The sequence below is a fragment of the Lithobates pipiens genome, unplaced genomic scaffold, assembly GCF_037356315.1.
Source record: "Lithobates pipiens isolate NorthernLeopardFrog02 unplaced genomic scaffold, aLitPip1_a1.2 Scaffold_13, whole genome shotgun sequence".
Classification (NCBI taxonomy): domain Eukaryota; kingdom Metazoa; phylum Chordata; class Amphibia; order Anura; family Ranidae; genus Lithobates; species Lithobates pipiens.
The window spans coordinates 451,760,241-451,786,986 of record NW_027507718.1 but is presented as its reverse complement, the minus strand read 5'-3'; positions in this window follow the sequence as shown (position 1 = coordinate 451,786,986).

Sequence of the window (26,746 nt, the reverse complement as noted above, 5' to 3'; positions counted from 1 at the left end):
TGCATGTAAGTAGGGACTCCGCTGGGGGCACCTGATGTAAGGATGGACTCCGCTGGGGACACCTGGTGGCATCTGGTGGCAGGCTACATGGCTAGTGACACACTCAGGGCTCCCACTGGTTCTGCATTATGGTGAGTTGAATGATTTCATTTTATATTACAATGTAATAATAGAAATAATGTGCTTCAATTATCCTGACACCATAACAACCAAGGTGCAAGGATGATTGAAGTGCTAACACCAGGTGTTTGAAGTATCTTTATTTTCTGATTGTTAAAATTTCTAGAATACACATATTTCTATTGTTGTGTAGGATCTGAGCCTGCTGTCCCTCCATCCCTCTCTCCCTCTCCCTCCATCCCTCGTTATTCTCAGACGCTAACCACACCACCTTAGCTCTACGCCCACTATATTGCTGAAACCACGCCCATTTTAACCAAGTGGGAGGGCTCAAAACGAAGGGCGGGGTATGGCACCCCCCCATCCTAAAACTTCACCAGCCACCACTGCTGCAAACACTGATGTAAGAAGGGAATTGTGAAAGGATGGGGGCTATGATGTGAAGGGCCTGAGTCATCATTACTTAAAAAAAGCTTATGTATTCTGAATGGGAGCACTCATTTTCCTCCAAAAAAGTTTTCAACACTTTATCCTATGGAGGAAGAGTTTAATAAGAAATGAGCGATTCCAGCAGTTGACGCTGCTATATCCTCTGTGAACAAAAATTTGACTTGTCCAGTAGACAATGCTCAAATGCTAAAGTATCCAACAGATAAGAAGTTGGAATTTCTATTTAAAAACAATATTTCTCTGGCAGGTTTAGTGGTTCAGCCTGTGCTGGCAGCGATCGGGGTATGTCTGTCCTTAAAAGACCAGTTTAAAGAGGTGCTCAAGATTATTCCTGATCAACAGGCCCAAGATTTGGCTGGGATATCAGAGACGTTATGTTTTACAGTAGACGCTATGAGCGATTCTTTTCTCCAGGCCTTACGGCTTATGCTCGGCTGGTGCATATGCGTAGAATTCTATGGTTGAAAAATTGGCCAGCCAAAGCGCCATGCAAAAAGCTCTTGGCTAGTTTTCCATTTCACAGTGAGCGGTTGTTTGGAGATGATCTGGATAAATACATCCAAAGAATTTCTAATGGAAAAAGTTCCCTTGTATTAGTTAATAAGAAGTTTAAGCATTTTTCTTTTAAACAAACTTCTTCTCCAGTGCCAGGAACATCAGCCTCCAGGTAGTCATGAAGGCCTCCACCATCAAGTTCAAGAGGTAAAACTCAGGGTCAACCCCAGGGTCAAAAGAGGCCTTGGGGGAGGAAACCCACAAAACAAAATACTAAATCCTCCTTATGAAGGGGCGCCCCCGCTCGCTCGAGTGGGGGGAAGACTTCTGCAGTCCCTAAGGGTCTGGCAGGAACAGCGTTGAGACAAATGGGTTTAATTGCAATTCGGACATTTGCTGGAAGAAAGTTTTACTGATGGGACCTCCATTTTAATTCCATACCGCTGAACTAATGTATAGCCACCAGCTTTACTGTGTGTGTTTGGACTGCATGTGTTTGCTGTGACTGTGTGGGTCTACTCTATTAGTCTCTTACTGCTTGTGAGCTTCAACTGTGCGTCTGCTATGTCTATGTGTGTATACTCTGACTGTGCGTATGCTGTGTGTCTGCTATGTCTATGTGTGTATACTCTGTTTGTCTTCTGTGGCTGCAACAATTTGCTGTGACCGTATGTACTCTGACTGCATAAGTCTACTACATTTGCTGTAATTGGAGGTGGGTGACAGCCTTCAGTTTTTGAACATGCAATCACTGCAGTAAGGGGATACAATAAAAAGGGTAGAGCAGGGGTCATACAGGAGGAGAATGTAACAGTGTATATTAGAGCTGCACAATTAATCGTCAAGAATCGCTATCGCAATTTTTTTCCCCATTGCGATCTTGACAAAAGTGTTTCACGATTCTTGCTATGTAAAGAATTCTCTCTGCTCTACTGAAGTCACAGCCGTCAAAAGAAAGGAAGGGAAAAAACAGGCAGTCTGCCAAGAATCACAACATTCTTTATCAGTTGAACTTAAGTATAGACATTGTAACAATTTGTCAATGGAATAGACTTCATGTGTAAGTGAAAAAAGTTTAACCACTCAAACACTAAACCTTTTTCCAACATTTGTTGGTGTCAAGGGGTAGAAGCTTTGTTCTAGCTAGATATTTATTCTCTCAAACAAGAATAGAGAAGAAATTTACCAGAAGACACCTGTTCCAGTGACAACTGTTTCACTTCTGACACATTTCTTCTAACTTCCATTTTGTGACAGGATGTTAAGGTAAATCAACCCAACAGGACACTGAGAAAGAACACATCACAGGATTTTAATTACAGCCAAAACTGAAAAAAAAAAACAGCTTTATATACACTAACGATACACATTTACTACTGATATTGTGGTAAACATGGTCTCTTTCATTATTTATGGCTTTGGAGGGCATCCATTCTTGCTGTAGCTGCCTAATTTTCTCATTTACCAACAGAAGAAGAGCCAGACCAAATCATAAGACTTGATTGACTGGTTTTCTGGTAAGTTATTGGTAAGCTGATTTATTGTTTTTCACTAAAAGACAAAGCATCTCAGGGGCCAGAAAACACTCCCCTTCATCAGGGCTTTAGTGAACGTAGGAAACTTGAATGGACTCAAAATGGGACTTTCCTGTGTACATTTATGTAAGGAAGTTACTTTCTGGACAAGGAGAATGACTAGCCAGCAGGACCTGCATGAATGTCAGTAAAGATAAAGTCATTAAACAAATACTTAACCAACCAATAAATCAATTTGGACTCTTTTATCATTTGGTCTGGTGTGCCTTCTGATGGTAAATGTTTTTGTCTGGTAATTATTATTACTATTAGTATTATTATACAGGATTTATATAGCGCCAACAGTTTACACAGCACTTTACAATATAAAAGGGAGACAATACAGTTATAATACAATAAAATACAAGAGGATTACGAGAGCCCTGCTCCGAAGAGCTTACAATCTAATAGGGTGGGGCAGGTGGTACAAAAGGTTGTAACTGTGGGGAATAAACTGATGGAAGTGGTAAAAGATTAGTTGGAAACATGATAGGCTTTCCTAAAGAGATGAGTTTTCAGGGATCGCCTGAAGGTAGCAAGAGTAGGGGATAGCTGGACAGGTTGAGGTAGCGACTCCTCGAGATGAGCTTGGGAGGAGGAGATGAGAGAGCTTGAGAGTAGGAGGTCTTGAGAAGAGTGGAGTGTACAATTTGCGTGATATTTGGAGACAAGATTGGTGATGTAGCTCGGGTTTGATTTGTTAATGGCTTTGTATGTTGTGGTTAGTATTTTGAATTTAATTTGCTGAGTGATTGGGAGCCTGTGTATGGAATGGAGGAGAGGGTTGGCAGACACTGAGCGGCTGATAAGGTGGATAAGTCTGGCAGCAGCATTCATGATAGACTGAAGAGGGGATAGCCTATGGAGAGGCAGGCCAATGAGAAGGGAGTTGCAATAGTCAAGGCAGGAGATAACAAGGGAGCGAATGATGAGCTTGGTAGTTTCATTTGTTAAAAAGGGGCAAATTTTAGAGATGTTACCGAGGTGAATTCTACGAACTTTTGACAACTGGACTTGAGGCTGAAATGACAAGTCAGAGCCTAGGATTACACCTAGTACCCTGGCATGAGGGGAGGGACTGAAAGTTGCATTGTTGATTTTGATGGAAAAGTCGTGGAGGGGGGCATGGACAGGGGGGGATATTAATTGCTCAGTTTTAGAGAGATTTTGTTTGAGGAAGTGGTGCGACATCCATGCTGATATATCAGTTAGTAAGTTAGTAATGCTAGAGGAGAGGAATTTGCTGGCTACCCACGGGAGGGTAGCCCTGTTTGTTGCCAGCAGAATGTCCTGAGCCAGTGAGCTCTTTGAAAGTTTTATGTCTTGCCACTAACAAAGATTAAAGTCCCAGTGCCTCTTCAATGCTTATGTAGCAATGTTCCAGGCCTCCAGAGGCCTAATGGTGACCTCAAGAGTTAGGAAGAGCTGACATCCTTCTTTGTAGAGTGGGTTAACAGGCATGGTGGGTGTAATGCAAGATGAAATGATGGGTGTCAGTCACTTTTTGAATGCGAACAAGAGATTTATTGTCTCTTAACAAGAACTTTGGGAGAGAGGGTTAAGGCCAGGACACCCTTAGGTAGATACAATGGTAATTGGCAGACCCTGAGACACTATAGGTAGACAGCTATACAGGGAAAGGCCTCCATGCCATGTCTGTATAGGTAGGACCGCTGTTTCCTATCGCAACTGAACTTGTTATGCCTCATACACACGATCAGATTGTTGGTCAACAACACCATGGAAATTTGTCCAAAGGGCGTTGGCCCAAACCTGTCTTGCATACATACGGCCACACAATTGTTGGCCAACAATTACAAATGTAGTGACATACTAGATGTACTGCGTGGTCTTTCAGCCCTTTAGCGCCACCCTTTGACGTACTAGACGTACTATGTGGTATTTCAGTACTTAATGCCACAATTGGGCTCCTTCTGCTAATTTTGTCTCTGTAGAAGTTTGGTGAGTGTTGATTTGCACTTTTCGCGTTTTTAATTTTGTGCTTTTCAGTTCGCACTTTTCAGTCCGTTTCTGATCGGCCGTTCTTCAAAGAGACATGTTATGGAGATAACTTACCCATCCCAGGTTGCCTTGGAACCCAATTGTTCAGCCATAGGTGAAATCAGGTTCCAATAAGTTGCCAAAGAAACTCTGGGCATTTTGTCCCAATAGTGTCTATAGCAGACACCAATTACTTAATAAGAGAGAATTACCGATGTGATTAAAGCACCTGCCACTAAATTGATTTTATCTTGAAAATAACTAGCTTTCAACCAAATGTTAAACTTTAACCAGCATAACACCAGGAGGAGAATTAAGCAAAAGTGTTTGAGACAAGTTCTTTCTCAACTGACAACCAATCACCTTCTCTTTTATTTTTTTCAGGAAACTGAGAATGAAAATGTAAAAAGCTGACTGGCTGTGCTTCAGTTAAGACAAGGTTGAGACAAAATAGGATTTTAGTACTCACCGTAAAATCCTTTTCTCTGTAATTCACCAACCGACACAGCTCCTCTCTGTAACTAAATGGGTTTGTTAGCCTGCCGTTAGGAGAACTAGGCAAAAATTGTAACACAATACACAGAACTTTAGTCCCGCTCCGGGGGGCGGACCCTGTGCTAACAACCCTCCCTGCTGCCCAGGCAGAACTTAGTAAGTCAACAAGCAGTATAACGTAGAGAAAAGGAGGGGTGGGTGCTGTGTCTGTTGGTGAATTACAGAGAAAAGGATTTTACGGTGAGTACAAAAATCCTATTTTCTCTTATATTCACTGACCGACACAGCTCCTCTCTGTAACTAAATGGGATGTCCCCAAGCAGTACCAAACAAGGGTTGGGAAAAAACAGCATTAAAACTTTATCCACCATGGCAAGTGGGAACTAGTGAAACTAAACCCACAAAAAAACAGCAGTGTACGGAAAAACACACCACCATATAACCGGGCATTCTCAACAGGAGAGATCCCCAACACTGCAACCTTTGTGCGGAAGTAATGCAACAGTGCATTAACAAACAGTACTGCGTTTTTATAAAAAAAACAGGAAAAAAATCTCAATTGCAACTACACGGCCGTCTGCAAAACTTTGCGGCCAAAACAGGCATCAGCCGATGCACTGAAATCTACCTTGTAGAACTTGGTAAACGTATGGACAGACGACCAGGTCGCCGCCTTACACACCTGAGCAACAGACGCTTCGCGTCGGAAGGCCCAAGACGTTTCCGATTGCTCTTGTAGAGTGGGCCGTGACTGGAAAGGGGGGCACCTGCCCCTTCAAGGCGTAGGCTTGGACTAAAATCTGTCTGATCCACCTGGAAATGGTGGCTGACGAAACTGCCATACCCTTCTTTGGACCAGCCACCGAAACAAACAGTGAGTCTGACTTCCGAAAAGGGAGCCGTGGCAGACAAGTACACCTTCAGAGCCCTAACCACATCGAGAGCGTGAAGGGCCACCTCCTTGGGGTGCTTCGGCTTAGGACACAACAATGGTAATGCAATGTCCTCATTGATATGAAAAGCCAAAACCACCTTCGGTAGAAAGGACGGTTGGGGACGCAACCCCACCTTATCCCTGTGGATGACCAGATAAGGCGACTTGCATGACAAGGCCGCCAATTCCGAAACCCTCCTGGCCGATGTGATGGCCACTAGAAAGACCACCTTCTGTGAAAGGGTCAACAAGGAAATCTCCCTGATATTCTCAAACAGTGGTTTTTGAAGAGCCGACAACACCAGGTTCAAATCCCACGGTGGTAACGGTGGACGCACCGGAGGGATTACATGTCGCACCCCCTGAACAAAGGTACTCACTAATGAATGAGATTCCAGGGGTCACTGGAAAAAGACAGCCAGAGCTGAAATTTGCCCCATAATGGTGCTCAACGCCAACTTCTTGTCTACACCTTGCTGAAGAAACAGCAGGATCCTGGATATAGAAAAGAAGTGTGGGTGCCACCCTTTCTCCTCACACATGGAGATATAGGCCTTCCAGGTACGATGGTATATCTTCCTTGAAGAAGAATTCCACGCGCCCTCAACATAGTTGGAATCACCGAGTCCGACAGACCACGGTTCCTCAGCACCTGGCTTTCAATAGCCATGCCGTTAAAGCCAGCGACGGTAAAGCAGGGTGAAAGATTGGACCTTGAGATAAGAGGTCCTCTCGCAGCGGCAGTCACTAGGGAGTGTCTGCCACCAGACGCACTAGGTCTGCATACCAGGGCCACTGAGGCCAATCTGGGGCCACCAGGATCACCAGGATTCCCTCGGCTTCCACTCTGAGCAGCAGGCGTGGCAACAGCTTTAGCAGAGGAAAGGCGTAGATCAGCTGGTACTGATCCCATGGAGCCACCAGCGTGTCTTACGCATCTGCCCACAGATCTCTTGTCCTGGACACGAATTTCGGCACCTTCCGGTTGAGGCGGGAGGCCAATAGATCCACATCTGGTGTGCCCCATTTCAGACACAACCGCCTGAATATCTCTGGATGAAACGCCCATTCTCCTGGCTCCAGCATCTGTCCAATCAGATAGTCCGCCTGCCAATTTTCCACCCCCGGGATGTAAATGGCTGACAGGGCCGGAACGTGTCGCTCTGCCTACCAAAGTATGTGAGCGATCTCCAGAGCAGCAGCTGAGCTTCCTGTTCCCCCTTGGTGATTTATGTATGCCACAGCCGTGGCATTGTCTGACTGTATCCTGGTCGGATGGCCTTGAAGACACGTCGACCATGTGTGGAGGCACAGCCTGATCGCTCCCAATTCTAGCAGATTGATGGCAACCTGGATTCATCCATCGACCAGAGGCCCTGAGCCGACTGAATCCCCATCACTCCACCCCAGCCTGAGAGACTGGCGTCCGTAGTGATCACCGTCCATTTCAGAGGAAGGAACGATTTTCCAGAATGAATCACCGGGGACCTCAACCACCAGATTAGAGAGTCTCTGACTGGCTGGCTCACCTGGACCTGTCGATCCAGAGACTACGGAGATTTGTCCAATTTTGTCAAAATCTTCTTTTCTGCAGGACTCTGGTGGGGAACTGGCCATAAGGTACTGCCTCGAAGGAGGCTACCATGAGCCCCAGTACTCGCATGCAAAAGCGGAGCGATGACCCCTTGCGGTTCATCAATAGTTTGACCGCAGATCTGAGAGTCTGCAATTTGTCTGAGGGGAGAAAGACCCTCGCTTCCCTGGAGTCCAATAGTAAACCCAGGTACTCCAGGCGCTGGGTCGGCACAATCACGACTTCTTTAGGTTCAACAGCCACCCAAATTCTCGCAGAGTCTGCATGATGATCGCCACATCCTCCTTGAATTCTGAGGCGGAAGATGCTCTCAGGAGGAGATCGTCTAGGTAACACACGATCGCGATCCCGCGTTGTCGCAGCAACGCCAATACTGGAGCAAGTACTTTGGTACTTCGGGGGGGCTGATGCCAAGCCAAAGGGAAGAGCCACAAACTGGTAATGGGCTTCCCCGACTGCCAAACGCAGAAATTTTTGATGCCAAAGACATATGGGTATGTGCAGGTACACATCCTGGATGTCCAAAGACGCCAGGGAGTCCCCTTGATGGAGTGCAGTGACTACTGAGCAAACTGATTCCATTCTGAACCTCTGCACTTTTACAAAGTGATTGAGGGCTTTTAAGTCCAAGTTTGGGTGTACCCCTTTCTTCTTGGGAACCACAAACAGATTTGAGTAGAACCCCTGAAAGCGTTCCGATTACGGAACTGGTAAAATCACCCCGATTCAGCAAGTCCCTTACTGCCCCTAACAGGGCCTCCTGGCAAACCGGGGACGCGGGTATGCTGGAGGGGAAGAATCTGTTTGGCGGCCAAGAGAGAAACTCTATCTTGTACCCTGTGGAAATCAGGTTGCAGACCCATTGGTCGGATAACCAGGAGGTCCACCGGGCTGCAAACTCCCGAAGGCGACCCCACACCCGATACGTGGGTGGGGGCAAACCTTCATGCAGTAGCACTTTTGTTCGCAGGCTTGTTAGGCTTGCGGTTCCAGGGATGCTTCTGACCGTCCGTGGACATCCTGTCGTGCTGGGAACGTTTTGTCGAAGCACCGGGAGGACGAAAAAGCCGATTGTGAGCGGAAAAAGAGGGCCTTTGCCTGCTGCGTGGCTCCTTAGCCTTCCTGGCCTGTGGGAGTAGTGTACTCTTACCACCCATGGCATTTTTAATAATGTCATTCAACGAAGCTCCAAAGAGCCGGTCGCCAAGGAAGGGAAGATCCATCAGGGCTTTTTTGGATGCCTGGTCAGCAGACCAGCATTTAAGCCAAATCAGGCGCCTCAGCACCACAGCTGACACTGAAGCCCTGGATAACAGAGGGAGAGTATCCAGGGCTGGGTCACAAATGTACTTTGCACTAGTTGGTCTGCTAGTTCAACGTAGGGGTTGCTCTCCCAATTCGCGGTGCAAAAGCTTTGCCCACTCAGTCAGTGTCTGCGACACCAGTGTGGATGCCAGTACAAGTCGCACGGCTGACCCCACAACCGTAAACAAGGAATGAGCCACCGCCTCGGCCTTCCTGTCCATGGGATCCTTGAATGCAGGAGTTCCCTCAACAGGGATCGTGGTTACTTTGTTTAACCTGGATACTGGGGGGTCCAGCTGACCATTTTTTGAGAAGGCTTTCCTCAAAGGGGTAGCACACCGCCATGTTTTTGGGGACCGAAAAGGTCCTTTGCGGCCGACCCCATTCCTTGTAGATGAACTTGTCAAAATAAGCCAAATACCGGAACACTTTGCGGGACCCAAAAGGGACCAATACATCAGCAGAGGGATCCGCTGGCTCCTTGATCTTCAGGGTATTATGCACAGCTGTGATAAGTGCTCCAAGCACTTTGTCGCACCTGGACCCAGACGAGGAATCATCCTCACTGTCTGAATGGTCCTGGTCAGCCTCGTCTGATAGGTCAGAGCAGGGGGTCACCTCACCAGCCACAGCAGGGCCCGAGTCTGCATCAGAGCTCTCCCCAGAGGATGGGAGGGTAGGGGCCTTTTACGCGCACCTTTCCTTCCACGCACTGCCTCTATTTTAGCAACAAAAGAGTTAAGGACCGCCGTCAGGGTGTCCATGGGCACAGCGCTATCCGCAGGTGACCCAGTTGCAATAGCCTGGATTTCGGGGGAAGGAACACCAGTTTCTGAAGCCATGCTGACCCTACCCTGTCTGCCACCTGCAAGGGGACTTAGGACAGTGAAGGTCCCACCCTCCTGCTCCTGCCGCGTGGGGGAGAGGGGTACCTAGCGCCAGACTCACCACCCTGGGGCGTTCTGTGAATGTTACTAGCCGTGCCTGTAGTCCCCAGGAGGTTACCCAGTTGCAGAGTGAAGAAACTGTGTCGGAAGCAGCTATATAGAATAGCTGTGAAACGATCTGCAGAGCTTGCACCAGCATTCAGGGAAGAGCCATCCAGCGTCCTGTATACACAGTGGACAAAGGAAACAGCATGTGAGAGCACATGTAATGCTGTCACAAGAGAACTGAGGTGAAAAGAGCGCTCGGCTTCAAAAAAATGGCTGCCAATGCAACTAATAGGATAATCCTATAGAAAATGGCTGCTGAGGCTCAAGGGGAACCTGCTTTGCCCACAGTCAAAATGGCTACCAGACAGTGCCATGAGGTGACAGGAAAAATCACAGAACAGTGCTGCCTGCATTCAGCAAGAACACAGACACCTTTGGGACACCCCAGACCGGGACCAGGACCAACGCTAGCCGCACATAGCCCCCTACAGGTGAGAGACCCAGCGAACCCCACACACACACCGCCCGCAGCACATGCAGCCACCCCCCTGGAGGGGGAAAGGAGGGGAGATAGGGACGTGGGAGAGAAGAGAAGGAGGTGAGGTGGCCCCCAAATCGACCTCCCAGGGAATGCCAAGCTGCTCACCCCACCACAGCAGGGAGAGCCATACTTACCAGTCCTGAAGAGCTGGGAGACATTCCATCACAGACCTACTCCTGCGCAGTTACAGGGTAGCTGTTGGCCCAGTATACTGTGATCCAGACATCAGTAGCCCGGTTATATGTATATCCCGGAGCATTGAAGCTCACCGACCACCTCTGGAGCTGAAGTGGCCTGCCGAGCCCTAGCCTTTATTTTGTAGTCCTGTAATTCTTAGGAATAACGCTCTTAAATCTGTTCAAACCAGAGTCTAGCAGACATCCCGGGTATGATAAAGTTTATAATATAATAAAGAATAATAAAAATTATTCAATAATGTAATAAAATCCTAAAACACTGAAAAATTGACACTTTTTGGTTGCTATGGACAATCTCCAAATTCCAGGCAGTAAAAAACAGTATTTATAATATAAAAGTGCATGCAGGGCATTGCACAGACCACTAGGGACAAAGGGGGTGTGTATTTTTTAATACAGCACTGTAATCTGTAAGATTACAGTGCTGTGTGTGTTTAGTGTGTTTTTACTTTTTTGAATTTGAGGCCATTCTCCACTCCCGTGCGCCGTAACGTCGCAGGGAACGGAGCTCGGCGGCATTCGGCACTGTGAATCGAGCGGAGGACGGCTCGATCGCACAGCGCGGCGGACATCGCTGGATCCAGGGGACAAGGTGAGTAACGCTCCCTGTGTCCTCCACTGCATCGAGCAAAGCCATCCCGAGTCTGGCTCGGGGTTACCGCTCCTGTCAGTATATTCCTACCCCGAGCCAGACTCGGGATTACCACTAGGGGGGTTAATAAAGAACTGTCCCCAAATACCAATAGAAGAAACCATAAAGGAAGCAAACAAAGACAGTATTTTTAGTAGCTCCACAAGGAATTCCAAAAAGCAAGCCACACTTTCGCTCATCACTCTCCATGCCAGAATGTGACGGAACCCATATAGCCTGCAGCGTTAGAAAACAATTGCAAGGAATCATCAGAAACAAATTCTTCTTGCCAAACAAAGCCACCATTCACAACAATGGATCATCTCAAACTTTCCTGTTAATAGCAATGTGCAAAAATAGAAATTCCCTACCAAGAGTGAAAGCATACAATTGTCTGGTAAAAATCCGACCTATCAGTACAACTCGGTAGCTAAAATCTACTTACCTCGTCAATGCTTCAAATATTTTACCACAGCCTTCTTCTTTCTCAACAAGCATACAGTGCCTTGCAAAGTATTCACCCCCTTGGCATTTTTTGTTACATTGCAGCCTTTAGTTCAATGTTTTTTTTTTATTTGAATTAAATGAGTGGTGAAGTAAAATGTAAAAATATATACATAAAACTATTTTTCAGAAATAAAAAACGTATAATTAGCATGTGCGTATGTATTCACCCTCTTTGTTATGAAGCCCATAAAAAGCGCTGGTGCAACCAATTACCTTCAGAAGTCACATAATTAGTGAAATTATGTCCACCTGTGTGCAATCTAAGTGTCACATGATCTGCCATTACATATACACACCTTTTTGAAAGGCCCCAGAAGCTGCAACACCTAAGCAAGAGGCACCACTAACCAAACACTGCCATGAAGACCAAGGAACTCTCCAAACAAGTAAGGACAATGTTCTTGAGAAGTACAAGTCAGGGTTAGGTTATAAAAAAAATATCCAAATCTTTGGATCAAATCTATCATAACCAAATGGAAAGACCATGGCACAACAGCAAACCTGCCAAGAGAGGGCCGCACAGCAAAACTCTGGACAAGAAGGGCATTAATCAGACAGGCAGCACAGAAACCTAAGGTAACCCTGGAGGAGCTGCAGAGAGCTGTACATAGGATGACAATGAGTTGTACTCTCCATAGAGTTGGGCTTTATGGCAGAGTGGCCAGAAGAAAGCCATTACTTTCAGCAAAAAACAAAATGGCACATTTTGAGTTTGAGAAAAGGTATGTGGGAGAGTCCCAAAATATATGGAGGAAGGTGCTGTGGTCTGATGAGACTAAAATGTAACTTTTGGGCCATCAAAGAAAACGCTATGTCTGGGGCAAACCCAACACATCACATTACCCAAACAATACCAACCCCAACATGGTGAAACATGGTGGTGGCAGCATCATGCTGTGGGGATGTTTTTCAGCAGTCGGGACTGGGAAACTGGTCAGAGTTGAGGGAAAGATGGATGGTGCTAAATACAGGGATATTCATGAGCAAAACCTGTTCCACTCTGTGTATGATTTGAGGCTAGAATGGAGGTTCACCTTAAAGCAGGACAATGACCCCAAACACACTGCTACAGCAACACTTGAGTGGTTTAAGGGGAAACATGTAAATGTGTTGGAATGGCCTAGTCAAAGCCCAGACCTCAATCCAATAGAAAATCTGTCTTCAGACTTAAAGATTGCTGTTCACAAGCACAAACCATCTAACTTGAAGGAGCTGGAGCAGTTTTGCAAGGAGGAATGGGCAAAATTCCCAATGGTAAGATGTGGCAAGCTCATAGAGACTTATCCAAAGTGACTTGGAGCTGTGATAGCCGCAAAAGGTGGCTCTACAAAGTATTGACTTTAGTGGGGTGAATAGTTATGCACATTGACTTTTTCTGTTATTTTGTCCTATTTGTTGTTTTATTGCTTCACAATAAAAAAAAATCTTAAAAGTTGTGAGCATGTTCTGTAAATTAAATGATGCAAATCCTCAAACAATCCGTGTTAATTCCAGGTTGTGAGGCAACAAAACACGAAAATTGCCAAAGGGGGTTAATGCTTTTGTAAAGCACTGTATTTTGGGAGGAACTATCTTGTTCCCTGAAAGACTGAATTCAATGGCTACCATATTAATAGCATACTTTCCAACTTTTGAATCTCACAAAGAAGGATAATTTTTAAAGAATGTAGTGCTAGCCCCACAGAAGCCGCTTGGTAGATTGGGTTGCCTGTTCTTCTATGGCTCTTCTTCCTCATCTTTATGAATAACCTTGATTCAACTGACAGACCAGGTTAAGCAAATGAATACTGCGCAGCTACAGGGAGCATACACATAGGTTACCTGCACACAACTAAGGTTCAGTATAAAATAGCAAACATCAGACTGGTTAGTGGTAAATTAACCCAATATATTGTAATGGTTTGCAGTAAATAGTAGCATGCGCATAAATCAGTAAGTAGAGGATTAGGTCAATCACAGTTCACTAGAAAATATATTCACTAGGCTATAGCAGTATAGCATGTAGAGTATCTGTCTCTATCTAGAGTTCTCTGTAGCTTAATTAGAGTAAACAAGCAAATCCACAAAATCAGCAATAAGTACTGGCATTAGAAAAACAGTAACAATAATCAATACGGTGATAACTCCTCTGTAAACAGCAGGCTATATAAGTGCTGTATTTTGGCCTAGACCGACAAGGCCCAAGCCTAGGGTGGCACTTTGCATGGGGGGTGGCAAATAAGCCGCCCCCATCTCCACCTGAGACTCTATTGGTCAGTGGTTGCTAGAGCCACCTGGCGTCTAGCAGCCTGTGACGTCACGGCTGTGACTCACTGGCCCTGTCCATAATTAAAAGCGGAGGATGATTTAACTTCCTTTTCCTCCAGACCTAGTGCTCAGGAGGCTCAAAGAGTGCAGGGTAGCGGAGCAAAATCCGCAAATCTGGTGCTGACAGCAGCCGCTGCTCAGCTGGCATCTTCACACAGTGAGCGGGCCAGCTGGCCCCAGAGGCTGGCTAGAACCGAGAGCCTGGGAGGGAGAAGACCTCCACCGGCACAGTGCTACCCTGTCCTTAGCAGCAGCGGGCGCAGCATCCCTGGCACCTCCCAGAGCCCACTCTTCTCCAACCTCCTCTCCGCTTCCAGCTGGGACATTAACAGGAAGATAGGCTAACCGAGGGTCCAGAGGACGAGGGCAGGTGGTAGGTGCATCACATGCACCTACCCACAGAGAGGGGACACAGGAGGGACTGCAGGCAGGGCTAGGGGGTCTCAACCCACTCTCTCTCCCAACCCCTCTCTCTCTCCCACCCCCTGTCTCTCTCCCACCCCCTCTCTCTCTCAACCCCCCTCTCTCTCTCCCACCCCTGTCTCTCTCTCCCACACTCTCTCTTCCCCCTCTCTCCCACCCCCTCCCTCTCTCCCACCCCCTCTTTCTCTCCCAACCCCTCTCTCTCACCTCTCTCTCTTTCCCACCCCTCCCTCTCACCCCCGCTCTCTACCACCTCTCCCTTCACCCCCTCTCTCTCTTATTCCCACCCCCTCTCTCTCACCCTCCCTCTCTCCCATCCCCTGTCTCTCGCCCACCCTCTCTCTCTGTCCCACCCCCTCTCTCTCTCTCCCACCCCTCTCTCTCTCCCACCCCCTCCCTCTCACCTTCTCTCTCTCTCCCACCCCCCTCTCTCGCTCCCTCAATCCCCCTCTCTCTCACCCTCAACCACCCCCCCTCTCTTTCTCCCACCCCATCTCTCCCTCCCTCTCGTGAGATCTCAGGGGTTCATGCTGGGACTTGTGATCTTCCATTTCTGGAGGGAGTAACATCCAATTTTTATAGCAAAGAAAAAACTGCGCTGGACCCAAAAAAAAAAAAAAAATTTAAACAAAAACAAAATGCTAAAAAACAATATAATGATAAAGAATATGACACCACCACGAAAGTGAGTGCGTGATTATTCAGTGCCAATAATAAATCCTGTGAAAGAAAGACATACTAAAACAAACTACTGCAAAGTATCCATATAATAAAATAAAGTGTCTGGAGATAATCCTCTGAAGAAAAATCAGTAAATTCTTGTGATATGTTATTCAATGTCCAAAGAATATCCACAGCTCTTGATTGTTGAAAAGCCGATAATTTCCACAATAGTTGTGACCTTAATAAGTGCGTTTCACCACTGGATGAGTGAAATAAGCGCTTACCAGATTACAGTGCTTTAATGCTTATAGCTATTCTCAGCCTAGGTCTTTTCATCAGGTGATATGTCGAACCATCCAATCCTCGATCCACAGAAATGGCCCCCCGATCTGAAGCCAATCCCAATATCTTTCCAATGACAGTGGACATGATACAGCTCTGAATACTGATGGGGTTTCACTCGAAAAAAAGAAAGGTGGAACGACCATAGATAAAACCTGCAGGATATTTATAAAAAAATTGCTAGGTGATATATTAGCTTAAATTAAAACCAAAAAGGAAAGTGTAACAAACTTGTGGCCGGCCAGCTACAGTACACGCACCCGTGCTAACAAACAACAGACACAGCGAGCGGTGACGTCAGTATGTTGCTCCTTCCTACACGTTTCGTTACAAGTTTGACGTCGTCATGTTTTAATACCTTAATTTGTGCGCCAGATAAATTATTAATTGAGCATATGAACCGGCGTACGCATAAGCGCAACAGATAATATGCCAGCACATGCGATAATAATATGCCATTGATAATAGCGCACGCCGTATCATTAACAGTCCATTCACACGGGGCAAACACGACTTCCAGCATTGCTTTGGGAGGCAACTTGGACACGACTTGAGTATGAATCACAGCGTGACTTGGGGTGACTTACAACACAACTTGGGGTGACTTACAACGCGACTTGCAGCTGTACTTGCAACGAAAGATGGTTCTACAAAGTATTGACTTGAATACAAATGCACGCCACACTTTTTAGATATTTATTTGTAAAATATTTTGAAAACCATTTATCATTTTCCTTCCACTTCACAATTATGTGCCACTTTGGGGTTGATTTACTAAAGGTAAAGAGCTTAGTAAATGGGGTAAAGCTACACTTTGCAAGAATACCCAATCATGTTCAAGAAAAACAAAAAAATGCATTTTTGCTTGCACATGATTGGATGATGGAAGTTAGCAGAGCTTCTGCTCATTTACTGAGATGAGGAGCAAATGCTCTTGCAGAGTGCTACTACACTTTACAAAGTGCACAGTCTATTTGCCTTTAGTAAATCCACCCCATTGTGTTGGTCTATCACGTAAAATCCCAATAAGATACATTTACGATTTTAGTTGTAACATGACAAAATGTGGAAAATTTCAAGGGGTACGAATACTTTTTCAAGACACTGTAAATACCACTGCTAATTATATTAGGTGTCATTTTGATATAGTATGGCGCCCAGCAGGTTTTGGAACAATTTGCTCATTGTCTTAATGGAAATGAGTTGTTGCTGTATGTGTCCCAATTGCCCTCTGTTCCAGATTCTAATGACAGCTCAGAATTTTGGATGTTACCCCCTTTCATTCCCAGTGATAATGGTCATGAAAGCAAATAGAGAAAGTGAATTTCCACATCAGAGGCACAGACAGTAATAAAATCCTAAGAGGTTTTAACTCATCCACTTTATACTCAGTGTACTGTATACTGCAGTTGGAGGGCTTATCAAAGGGTAGAATAAGCAGCAAAGTCCTGTAGCGGGCTGGACAGATCCTATTGAATGTGAATATAAATGAATGAAGTCAGAGACTCAATTACTTAGAATATGGGGAAAAAATACAGAAGGTGTGGAGCAATCCATATTAATAACCCTCCACTAACCTTAGTTCGTCCGGTCCGAGTGACAGCGTCCTTGCAGAGCCAGCATAGGCTCGCAATGTGGGCATTCTATTTATCCCCCATTCATTCGGCGTCATGTCACGTACGCCGAGTGAGAGCGGACTAAGGAGTAGTACTGCGCATGTGCGCTGAATGGTAGAGCCTACAAAACCCAGGATGCCTGGCGGCGGGGCTCCGTTCCCACGGCAACCCCAACGCCACCACAGGCATCCACTGGGCTTGCGGAAGCCACAGTATAAAGTTGTTAGCTGTATAACAGCGAAGATACTGTGGGTAACCAAAGACAGGGACTTGCCGATTATAAATGCAGCCTACACACTAACGGGTCTGGCTTCCACACCGCCCAACCCGTGTGTCCATACAGAGACTAAGCGTGATGAGATCGGTATGCTCCCGAAGGGTTCACATCCGTATTGCCAGGTACATAGGGGAGGGAGGGTAGGGAATAATACAAATTTTAATGAGAGAATATATTAAACCATAATGTAAAATGGTATAAATGAGTAAATTTTATTAGGTAAAACAGGGGGGAAAATAATGAAGGGCTGCCACACATTTCCAAAGTCCAAAGTCAATACAGTAATGAAGGCAATAAACAGAAAAGTTTTTGCACACTGACAGTATACAAAAGATAAAAAGTATATAGTTGACTATATCGTAATCATAAAAATAAACTAAAGACATATAATTTAAACATTAAAGAGTCCAAAGAATAATTTCAATAAGAATATAAACACCAATAATAAAGTACAAAAGAAATAAATCTGACGTGATAGTTAACATTCTAAATATCAGTATGAAATCATACAGCAGTTTTTATTTTATATATATTTTTGTTAGAAACACTAAATTAACAAAAAAATATAATAAATAAAAAAATAATAAATATGAAAATAAAAATAATAAAAAAAAAAGGGGGGGGGGGGGGAAGGGGGGTATTTTTGGGCAAAAGGGTAGGGGAATCCGGATAGCAGTGGGTGGAAAGAACTAGTTATAAACACGAAAAGATTCGGGCTTATTTAAAATAGCTTATAGAAAGTGTTTAAATGTTATATATCATTCAATCCTGGATACTTTGTTGCCTCCAAGGTATATATCCATTTGGTTTCAAGTTGTAAAAGACGAGTATCGATTTCACCACCCTGAACATGGGGGGGTACATATTCAAGGGCAGAAAAACACACAACATTGGGATCAAACTTGTGAAAGTGATCTATGTGTCTATTCAAAGCAGTAGTGCATAAACGTTTGAAAAGTGGCAACATGTGATCTCTAATACGTTTGAAGAATGGACGTTTGGTTTTTCCAATATAGAAACAGCCACAGGAGCAGCCTGCAAAATAGACTACTCCTGCCGTTTTACATGTTACATTATGTTTAATAGTATAACAGGAACCATTGGGTAATAAGGTGTTTGAAGAATTGGAGACAAACCGACATACGTCGCAGTAACCACAGGAGTACGTACTATTGCATTTAGGTTTGGTGAGTTGCCTAGTATCAAAATGACTGGTTACCAGCCTGTCTTTCATGGATTGTGATCTTCGATAGGTAAGTTGAGGGTAAGGTTTTATATTTTTGAATCGCTTGATCGGCCAAAAGTAAGGGCCAGTATTTAATAAGAATTTCCTTCATCTGATTATGCTGTCGTGAGTATTGAGTAATTATGCGTATTGGGGAATTCGTGGTGGATTTTGGTTTGGGATAGATTAAATCATTTCTATTTAGTTTAGTCACTCTATTGAAGGTGCGTTTTAACAATAGTTTGCTATTTAATCTAATTTAATCTAATTAAACCGCTGGTTTAATCTAATGAAAAGATCTCTTGCAGCTAATTGAAATTCCTGATCTTGAGTGCAGTTTCAACAAAGACGTAAATATTGGCTATACGGGATGTAATGGTCGGGGATGTGCACTTGTAGCGCGCAAAATGGTGTTGCCGGATGAAGGTTTACGGTATAGAGACGAGCTGATAAGTCCCACATCGTCCACCTTAATGCACACGTCAAGAAAGTTAATTTGAGACTGACTATACTCCATTGTAAACTTTAAATTAAAGTTATTAATGACTAATCTATCAAAGAACTCTTTTAGTTCATCACAGGTGCCTGTCCAGAGGATCAGGACATCGTTGATGTAGCGATGCCAGCCCAGGATAAATCTAGTCAGATCCTGGGATTGATTTTTTGCAAAAATTTATCTTCCCCCCCCCCCCCCCCCCAGGTACAGGCATAGGAAGGGGCACACTTTGTGCCCATAGCTACACCCTGTACCTGGAGGTAGTGGGAATGATCAAACATAAAGACATTATGGGCAAGAATAAACTCCAAAAGCTGGAGAACAAACTTGCCATATGTTTCAGAGGATGAACCTTTTTCACTCAAGTAGGACTGAATGACTTGGATTCCTTTGTCGTGTGGAATGGAGTTATAGAGGCATTTGACATCTAAAGCTACTAACCAGGTGTTTAAAGGGAGCTGTTTACCATCCAATATGCGTAGCAAATCGATAGTGTCTTTAACATACGAGGGTAGAGACAGTGCATGTGGAAAAAGGTGTTTATCCACTAGTGCACTGGCATTTTCGGTTAATCCTTGGCATCCCGACACTATGGGACGGCCCGGGGGATTAATAAGCGACTTGTGCAAATTTTGGCAATGAATAGAAAGTAGGAGTTTGGGGATTTTTCACATTAAGATATTTCCAGGTGTTTATATCAATGATGCCCTGCTGATAGGCTTTGAAAATAAGTTGATAATATTTGGTATTGAAATTATCAATTAATAGTTTGGAAATGGGGCGGTACCAATTTCTGTTAGTCAGGATGTCGAGGCACATATTTTTGTATGCCAAGGCATCCATGATACAGACGTTACCCCCTCTTGTCCGAAGGTTTTATTATCAAATCCAAGTTGTTTGAAGAGTTTGAAAAGCAAGACGATGTTTACGAGAAAGGTTGTAGGGCTCCTGTTCGTCTAGTTCAAGATTCCTGATTTCAGAGGTAATTTGATTTACAAAGGCCCAAATATTGGGATTGCTTTGTAACAAGGGAAAGGATTTTGATTTCAATTTAAATGATGCTGGGGGGGGGGGGGGGGGAGACACTCCCGGTACAGAAACCTGAGGTGTATCAAACTCTGATGACTGTTCGTCTCCAGTGTGTCCTTCCTCCCACAATGACATCAGGTCATCCATGGCCTGAAGTTCACTGGATGAGAGTTCCATTCGTGGAAAGTCAGAATTATTGCTTTCCTGGGGCTTATCATACAATACCTTAAATAAAAGTCGTCTGGTAAAAAGATGTATGTCTTTAACAAATTGAAATCTATCCAGGTTTGCTGATGGACAGAACGTAAGACCTTAATTTGACTATCTCAATCTGTTCCCTAGTCAGAGAGACCGAGGACAGGTTCACCACCTCTAAATCTTGTGCACTTGTTGTTGGGATGGTGAGGGTGGATGTGATTTGTGTTCTGGAGTTTGAACTAAAAAAATAGGTGCGATACGAGGATCGATAGATTGTGAACTAGAAGGGAACATGGAGGGAAGTGTAGGTTCACTTACTCTCCGAACTAGGGATCCCAGGTGAGTGCTTAAAGGGTGTGGAACTGGTGCTGGGTGGTTGTTGCAACCACTTTGACATTGATATTGGCTCCCCTGAAGAAGTCTTTGTTGAGGCGAAAAATGTTGGGACTCTGTCTTACTAGCCAAACACAACCTCAATCAAATTGAATGATTGAACGTGGATATTCAATCTTGAATAATCAATGTGGTTTATTTGTCACCTTAATTACTTCTTTTGTATTTTAAAGAATTGTATTCAACTAAATAATACATTGTTCTATTTTTATTATATGCTATATCATTTTCTCTCTTTCTTTCTTACCCCTAAATGGGGGGCCCTATTTATATATATTCTCTAAAAAAAAGTGACCGGCACTGCAATAATCCAGTTTCTTCCCCTTTTATCTCTCTACACATATATATATGTATATATATATATATATATGTATATATATATATATATATATATATATATATATATATATATATATATATACATATATATATATACAGGCATACCCCACTTTTAAGTATACAATGGGGTTTATTTACTAAGCTGGGAAAGTGCAAATCAGGCTCACTTCTGCATAGAAACCAATGAGCTTCCAGGTTTTATTGCCAAAGCTTACAAAGCTTAGTTGAAAAAGCCAAAGTTAGAAGCTCATTGGTTTCTATGCAGATGTGAGCCTGATTTTGCACTTTCCAGCTTTAGTAAATAAACCCCATTGTGTACTTAAAAGTGGGGTATGCCTCTATATATATATAGGGCAGGAGGGCAATGAACAGTGTCAGCAGAACAGTTCATGGTTGTCAGTAGTTTCTTTTTATTTTATTATTACTTTTTACAATTTTATTATTTATTATTTTTTACAATATTTTTTACAATAATTTTTTTATTATTTTCTTTTACATTTTTTAGGAGCACCATTGTGGGGCTTTGGTGAGAGATCAGGGGCCTAAACAGACCCCTGATATCTCACTTTTGAGACAGAGAAAGGGGCTGAGGACAGAGATTCCCGGGTCCCTTTCTCTGCAGTCAAGCAGCAGGGGGAATCTGTGCAGCACAGGGTGATTAGAGTGTGCCTATGGACATTTTCAATACATAAAAAATAGAGCTAGAATTTGGGCCAATTTCAGCCCAACAGCCCAACAAAAGGCCAATTACACCCATAATTTACATTTCTTTCGTTTCATGGCCTCACAGGAGATAGCGGAAATACAATATAAAGAAGGAAACACTATTGTTTTATTATGGTCCACTTTTTCTTTGTGTTTTCCATATTCAAGAGAATGTGGTGACACATGGAATGCAAAATATATACAGTATATTATGGCTGCTAAAAGGATTGCATGTAAAATCACCACTCATACACACAAAATAATCACTAGCTATCCCTCCTTGCATGTTGCTTATTTATGTAACAGGTGTACACTCCTTTGTTTAAATGAATAAAATATTTAAACAAGAAATACTTATCACTAACGCTTATCATATTCTTTTTATATGATTTATGTGTGCTCATAAACACTGAGACAGAGGCGGCTCTAGGATTTGTGAGGCCTTAGGCAAAACTTACACATGAGGCCCCAATCACGCCCATAATGGGAAAAAAATTCAAGCAATAAAAATGGCTGCAAAACGATGCACAGATCTAGCAAACAGTTCATCTGCACCACTTCCAGGGCACCCTCCTCACCCATCAGACATATGCAGCCATTAAAACATCTAGGGCCCACCAAGGTGGCAACCCCTCTAAGAATTTCCTGTGTCTTGGGAGAATGGGGAGGAGATGTCACTGAGCCATTCCATATCCGCAGAGGAAGTAGAGCGGGGGGATCCCAGCACAGTGCAGGGGGAGCAAGAGTAGGGAAGGGAGACAGAGAGGAGAGGAGAGAGAGGGGAGGGGAAGAGAGAGATTGTGAGAGATAGGGGGTGGGAAAGAGAGAGAGGGGGAGGGGAGCAAGACATTGTGAGTGAGAGGGGGAGAGGGGGGTGAGAGAGGGGTAGATAAAGGGTGCACAAAAGGGGGAGAGAGTGGTGGAAAGAGGAGAGGAGGGGAGGGGGGAGAGAGAGGGAGGGAGAGAGAGAGGGGGAGGAGAGAAAGGGTGGGCAAAAGGGGGAGAGAGGGGGAAGAGGGAAGGTAGAGAGGGAAGGGAGGAGAGGGGGAGGGAGGGAAGAGAGGGAGAGAGGGAGGGAAGAGAGGAGAGAGGGAGGAAAGGGAGGAGAGAGGGAGGAAAGGGAGGAGAGAGGGAGGGAGGGAAGGGAAGAGAGAGGGAGGGAGGGAAGAGAGAGGGAGGGAGGGAAGGGAGGAGAGAGGGAGGGAGGAGAGAGGGAGGGAGGGAAGGGAGGAGAGAGGGAGGGATGGAGAGGGAGGGAAGGGAGGGAAGGGAGGAGAGAGGGAAGGAGGGGAGGAGGAGAGAGGGAGGGAGGGAGGGAAGGGAGGAAGGAAGGGAAGGGAGGAAGGGAGAAAAGGGAGGAAGGGAGGGAGGAAGGGAGGGAGGAAGGGAGGGAGGAAAGGAAAGGGAAGGGGAGGGAAGGGGAGGGAAGGAAAGGGAAGGAAAGGGAAGGGGAGGGAAGGAAAGGGAAGGGAAGGGAGGGAGGGGAAGGGAGGGAAGGAAGGAGAGAGGGAAGGGAGGAGAGCGAGAAGGGAGGGAGGAGAGAGAGAAGGGAGGGAGGAGAGAGAGAAGGGAGGAAAGGGAGGGAGGAGAGAGGGAGGAAAGGGAGGGAGGAGAGAGGGAGGAAAGGGAGGGGGAAGAGAGGGAAGGAAGAGAGAGAGGGAAGGAGAGAGGGAAGGAGAGAGCGAGGGAAGGGGGAAGAGCGGGAGGGAAGGGAGGGAAGGGAGGAGAGAGGAAGGGAGGAGAAAGGAAGGGAGGGGGAGGGAGAGAGGAAGGGAGGGGGGAGGGGGGATGGAGAGAGGAAGGGAGGGGGGAGAGAGGAAGGGAGGGGGGAGGAGGGAGGGAGAGAGGAAGGGGAGGGGGGAGGGAAGGAAGGGAGAGAGAGAGAAGGAAGGAAGGAAGGGAGGGAGAGAGGGACGGAAGGGGAAGGGAGAGAGGACGGAAGGGAAGGGAGAGAGGGACGGAAGGGAAGGGACAGAGAGAGGGACGGAAGGGAAGGGACAGAGAGAGGGACGGAAGGGAAGGGACAGAGAGAGGGAAGGAAGGGAAGGGGGACAGAGAGAGGGAAGGAAGGGAGGGGAGAGGGAAGGAAGGGAGGGGAGAGAGGGAGGTAGGAAGGGAGAGAGAGAGGGAGGTAAGGAAGGGAGAGAGAGAGAGGAAGGAAGGGGAGAGAGGGAGGGAAGGAAGGGAGAGAGGGAGGGAAGCAAGGAGAAGAGAGGGAAGGGGAGGGAGGAAGAGAAGGGGAGAGAGGGAGGTAAGGAAGGGAGAGAGAGAGGGAGGTAAGGAAGGGAGAGAGAGAGGGAAGAGAGAGGAGAGAGGGAGGGAAGGAAGGGAGAGTCGGAGGGAGAGAGGGAGAGAAGGAGGGAAGGGGAAGGGGGGATAGAGGGAAGGGAGAGAGGGAGGGAAGGGAGAGAAGGAGGGGAGAGAGCGAGGGAGGGGGAGAAGAGCGAGGGAGGGGAGAGAGCGAGGGAGGGGAGAGAGCGAGGGAAGGGAGAGAGCGAGGGAAGGGAGAGAGCGAGGGAAGGGAGAGAAGGAAGAGAAGGGAGGGAAGGGAGAGAAGGGAGGGAAGGGAGAGAAGGGAGGGAAGGGAGAGAGAGGGGTGGGAAGGGGTAAGGGAGAGAGAGAGAGTTGTGGGAAGGGGTAAGAGAGAGGAGTGTGGTGAGAGAGGGGGAGGGAGAGGGGGGTAAGAGAATGAGGGGGAGAGAGGGGGGTAAGAGAAAGAGGGGGAGAGAGGGGGGTAAGAGAGAGAGGGGGAAGTGAGAAAGAGGGGGTGAGGGAAAGGGGGTGAGAGAGATCTAGAGATCTGTCCCTGTCTGTAGCCCCTGGGGGGGCAAAGAGCAGGGAGAAGCTGTAGAGTGCTAGGGGGTGGGGACCGGAGAGTGCTGGGGGTGGGGACCGGAGAGTGCTGGGGGGTCCCGGGAGCCAGAGAATGCTGGGGGGGCAGAGAGTGCAGGGGGCCAGAAAATGCTCGGGTGGGGGGCGGAGAGTGCTGGGGGCCAGAGAATGCTCGGGGTGGGGGGTGGAGAGTGCTGGGGGCCAGAGAATGCTCGGGGTGGGGAGCGGAGAGTGCTGGGGGCCAGAGAATGCTCGGGGGTGGGGGGCGGAGAGTGCTGGGGGCCAGAGAGTACTGGGGGGTGGGGGCAGAGAGTGCTGGGGGTGGGGGCAGAGAGTGCTGGGGGCCAGAGAGTGCTGGGGGGTGGGGGCCAGAGATTGCTGGGGGGTGGGGGGCGGGGAGTGCTGGGGGCCAGAGAGTACTGGGGGGTGGGGGCGGAGAGTGCTGGGGGCCAGAGAGTGCTGGGGGTGGGGGCCAGAGATTACTGGGGGTGGGGGCAGAGAGTGCTGGAGGCCAGAGAGTGCTGGGGGGTGGGGACATGAGATTGCTGGGGGGTGGGGGGCGGGGAGTGCTGGGGGGTGGGGGCGGGGAGTACTGGGGGGTGGGGGGGGAGAGTGCTGGGGGCCAGAGAGTGCTGGGGGGGTGGGGGCCGGAGAGTGCTGGGGGTGGAGGGTGGAGAGTGCTGGGGGTGGAAGGTGGAGAGTGCTGGGGGTGGAAGGTGGAGAGTGCTGGGGGCAAGAGAGAGCTAGGGGGTGTGGGGTGGAGAGTGCTGGGAGCCAGAGAGAGCCGCAGGGGGTGTAGGGTGGAGAGTGCTGGGGGCCAGATAGTGCTAAGGGTGGGGGGTGAAGAGTGCTGGGGGGGAGCTTGAGAGGGGAGGCAGAAAGAATTGGAGAGCAGGGGGTGCTGGCGAAATGGGGGTGGAGCCAGGGAGGACAAGAATGGGCTGGAGAGCAGGAGGGGAGGAGCCAGGGAGGGGCTGAAGAGCAGGGAAAGGGAGCACAAGAAGGGGCGGAGCCAGTGAGCACAAGGAGGGGCTGGAGAGCAGGAGGGGCGGAGCCAGGGAGCAAAGGGAGGGGCTGAAGAGCAGGATGCGTGGAGAAAGGGAGTACAAGAAGGGGCGGAGCCAGGGAGCACAAGGAGGGGCTGGAGAGCAGGAGGGGTGCAGCCAGTGAGCACACGGAGGGGCTGGAGAGCAGGAGGGGCGGGGCCAGGGAGCGCACGGAGGGGCGGGGCCAGGGAGCGCACGGAGGGGCGGGGCCAAGGAGCGCACGGAGGGGCGGGGCCAGGGAGCACACAGAGGGGTGGAGCCAGGGAGTACAAGGAGGGGCCGGAGAGTACGGGGGATGCAGAAAAAGTTAGATAGGAGTGGTGGAGAGACTGCACATAGATAGTGGAATTGATTTTTTCATATTCCTCCATGCAACCGCTGAATGATCACCTCTCCTCCCTGCAGACATTCAGCGGCTGTATGGAGTAATATGGAAAAATCAATTCCACTATCTATGTGCAGTCTCCCCACCGCTCCTCCTATTCAGGCACACAGGGAAGGCTGCACGGCACGGGCACTCACCTTTCCTCTGGTCGGCAGCATAAGAGTTCCTCCCTCTTCACACTCATGGTGGGACTATCCAGCTGGGTGGTTTTTCAGCAACCCCCCCCCAGCCCAGAACCAAATAGGAGGCAGGTGCGGAGGAGAGGTCTGGTGAGCGGCACAAGAGAGAAGCTCAGGTGAGGGTCCCACATGGATATGCCGCCCTCATGCCGTCTGTCATCCAGCCACTGCGCCACCTAGAGGACTCTACTGTCCCGCTCCCCGCACTTGCTGCCACCGCATTGATCACAGGCAAATTAGTCGATTGCGAGGCCCCTGAGACTGCGGGGCCTTAGGCAATCGCCTAATTTGCCTAATTAGAGAGCTGCCTCTGCACTGAGACAAACACTTGCTCAATTTATTTATCTTGAAATGAATGGACTGTACTGTATGGGAAACCACCAACAAAAAATATAAAATGTGGGTTCTCCTGGAGCTTTTGGCAGTAATAGGTTTGTATGCATAGTCTATTAGCACATTATAGCAGACTTACGAACCAAGGGGATCTCCTCCAGAACTGCAATGTTAGCAAT